Source organism: Pteropus vampyrus, unplaced genomic scaffold (genome assembly GCF_000151845.1).
Source record: "Pteropus vampyrus isolate Shadow unplaced genomic scaffold, Pvam_2.0 Scaffold391, whole genome shotgun sequence".
In the NCBI taxonomy this organism is placed as follows: domain Eukaryota; kingdom Metazoa; phylum Chordata; class Mammalia; order Chiroptera; family Pteropodidae; genus Pteropus; species Pteropus vampyrus.
In genome coordinates, this window is record NW_011889172.1 from 63,051 (window position 1) to 66,498 (window position 3,448).

Sequence of the window (3,448 nt, forward strand, 5' to 3'; positions counted from 1 at the left end):
TTTTTGTTGCAGTTGCAAAAGGAATTGATCTTTTTTACTTTTTTTTCCTGAAATTTCATTGTTAGTGTATAGCAATGCAATGGATTATTGTACATTGATTTTGTATCCTACAAATTTACTGTATTTGTTAATCGTTTCTAATACTTATTTGGTGGAGTCTTTAGGGTTTTCTACATTAAAAAAAATCATGTTGTCTGCAAAAAGTGACAAGGTGACTTCTTCATTTCCAATGTGTATACCTTTTATTTCTCCTTTTTACCTGATTGCTCTGGCTAGGACTTTGGATACCACCTTGAATAACAGTGGTGAGAGTGACTATTCTTTTTTTGTTCCTGATCTTACAGGAAAAGTTTTGAGTTTTTCACAATTAAGTATGATATTATCTGAGAAGTTGTCATACATAGCTTTTATTATGTTGAAGTACTTTCCCTACATGCACATTTTATTAAGAATTTATGACAAATGCCACAGAAATACAAAGGATCATACAAGAATACAATGAAAGACTCTATGCCATCAAATTCAATAACCTAGAAGAAATCGATAAGTTCATAGAAATCTATAACCTTCCTAGACCGAATTATGAAGAACCGGAAAGTCTAAATAGACCAATCAACAGCGAGAAAATTGAAACGGTCATCAAAAACCTCCCAAGAAATAAAATTCCAGGACCAGATGGCTTCATTGGTAAAATCTACCAAATAAGAACAGGCAATACTTTCTAACTCATTCTTTAAGGCCAATATTACCCGAATACTAAGATCTGGTAAGGATAACACACAAAAAGAAATCAACTAATTTCTCTGATTGATATAGATGTAAAAATCCTGAACAAAATGTTGCAAATGGAATACAATACATTAAAAACATTATACAACACAATCAAGTAGGCTTCATTTCAGGGGTTCAGTGTGGTTCAAATTAACCAATAGACCACATAAACAAAATAAAATATAAAATCATATGATCATAGCAATGGATGCAGAAAAAGCATTTCACAAGGTACAGCATACATTTATGGTAGTTCTATTTTAATTGCTAATTTTTAATTTTTTAAGGATCCTCCCTACTTGTTTGGTCTCTTGTAATGTCGTACCAATATTCATCCCGCCAACAGTGACCATGGGCTCCCTTTTCTCCACATCCTTGCCAACACTTGTCCTTCCTTTTTTGTAATAGTCATTCAATTAGCTATAAGATGATATTCTAATGTGAATCACATTTCCCTGATGGTTAGTTATGTTGAGCACCTTTTTGTATGTTTGTTGGTTTTGTTTTTCTGGTTATAAACCCTCCTATTTACAGTTGAGGAATTTAGCCCCATGAGAGGCCCCACAGACAGTTTTAAGACCCACACTTCTTACTTAGCTAAGAGATTTTCATGTCAATCATTTCTGATACATGGATTGCAATTCTCTTACTTCAGCTACCTGAAGGTAATTCAGATTCATTATCTTGGCAGTTCACACTGTGATTTAAGGAAAAATGCTAATCGAACAATGTAAATGCACCTGGGCAGTTTCCTCATCTTTGAAATAAGATAATAATTGAACCTACCATATAGGATTATTTGTAAGAAAATCTTTTTTTGGATATTTTTAATTTAATTTTTAATTCAGTTTATTAGGGTAATATTGGTTAATACAATTATATAATTTTCAAGTATATATTATAATTTGACATCTTTACATTTTATTACGTGTTTACCATCCAAAGTCCAGTTTCCTTTAGCTACCATTTTTGATCTCCTTTATTCACTTCTCACTACCCCAACCCTCATATTTGACCCTCTTTACCTTATCTACCTCCCCACTCCTCCCCCACCCACAAGTCTATAGTCCATGTCCATGAGTCTCTTTGTTTGTCCTGTTCATTTGTTGCTTTTAGCTTTATATCCCACATATAAGTAATATCATGTGATTTTCAATTTTTTCTATGTGGTTTATTTCGCTTAGCATGATTATCTCAAGGTCCATCCATGTTGTCACAAATGGCAGTCTTTCATCTCTTCTTATGACTTAGTAATATTCCATTGTATATATGTACTACAGCTTCTTTAGCCAATTGTCTATCGTAGGACACTTTGGTTGCTTCTATGTCCTGGTCACTGTAAATAATGCTGCTATAAACATCAATGTGCAAATATCTTTTTTCAGATATGGGTTTTGAAGTCTTTGGCGTAAATTCCTAGTAGAGGGATTGCGGGATCATACGGTAGATCAATTTTTAGTTTTTTTGTGAAACCTCTATACTGTTTTCCATAGTGACTGTACCAATTTGCAGTCCTACCAGCAGTGAATAAGGGTTTCTTTTTCTCTGCATCCTCTCCAGCATTATATCTGTCCTATTGATTATAGCTATTTTAACAGGTGTGAGATGGTATCTCATTGTGGTTTTGATTTGCATTTCTCTAATAGCTAGAGATGTTGAGCATCTTTTCAAATATTTGTTCACCATGTCTATGTCTTCTCAGGAGAAGTGTCTTTTCAGGGCCTCTGCCCATATTTTGGTTGGATCATTTTCTGTTTCATTGTTATCGAGTTGTACGAGCTCTTTGTATATTTTGGATATTAGGCCCTTATCTGAAGTGTTGCTTGCAAGTATATTTTCTCATTGAGATGGTTGTCCTTTTACCTTGTTGAGCATTTCTTTTGAGCAGAAGCTTCTTAGTTTGATTTGTTTCATTCGTGTAGTTTAGCTTTTACTTCCCTTGCCACGGAGGTCAGCTTCATAAAATCCTCTTAAATCCCAGGTCCTGGAGTTTAGTGCCTATGTTTTCTTCTATGCATTTTCTTGTTTCAGATACTATATTCAGGTCCTTAATACATTTTGAGTTAATTTTGGTGTGTGGTAATAGACTCTATAGTCCTTTTAAACTACAGCTACATGAGTCCAGATGCAGAGGTTTTGATTCAGCAGGTCTGGGGTGGGGACTGAACATTTGCACTTCTAAGCTTCCAGATGATACTGGCAGTGCTGGTCCAGTGACCAGTGAGGGATTTGGAAAGGAATAGAAGAGACTAAATAATGAAGGGTTTTATAGACCTTGGCAAAGAGTTCAGATTTTACTTTAGGAGTAACACAAAATGACTGGAAGTTTTTAACTAGAGAAGTCACAAGTTCTGATGACACTGAAAAATTGGCTTCTATGTAAACTGGCTTCTATGTAAAACTGGCTTCTATGTAAAGGGAGACACAGTGAATATTTCGAAGCCATTTACAACACTCTTGCAAAAGTAAAATGTTTATATGAGCTGTTTTTAAAGAATGGGAAAAGTAAATCATATAACTAAGGCAAGTTGCTCAAATATTTTATTTGCTTTGACAAGGAGGAAAGGAAGAGAGAAACTATAATGACAAGATTTGGTGTGGGCAGAGAGAACTAGTGACTTGGAAGAGAGTAAATTTCTATTTCTGAGAATCTGAGCAGCTACATGTTACTGGATTT

General features: G+C 34.5%; 1 pseudogene; it reads right to left on the reverse strand.

The window, feature by feature from the left end:
• The window catches only part of LOC105305571, a 5,281-nt pseudogene extending 4,175 nt beyond the window's left edge, over positions 1-1,106 (reverse strand).
• Between the last annotated feature and the right edge of the window lie 2,342 nt (positions 1,107-3,448).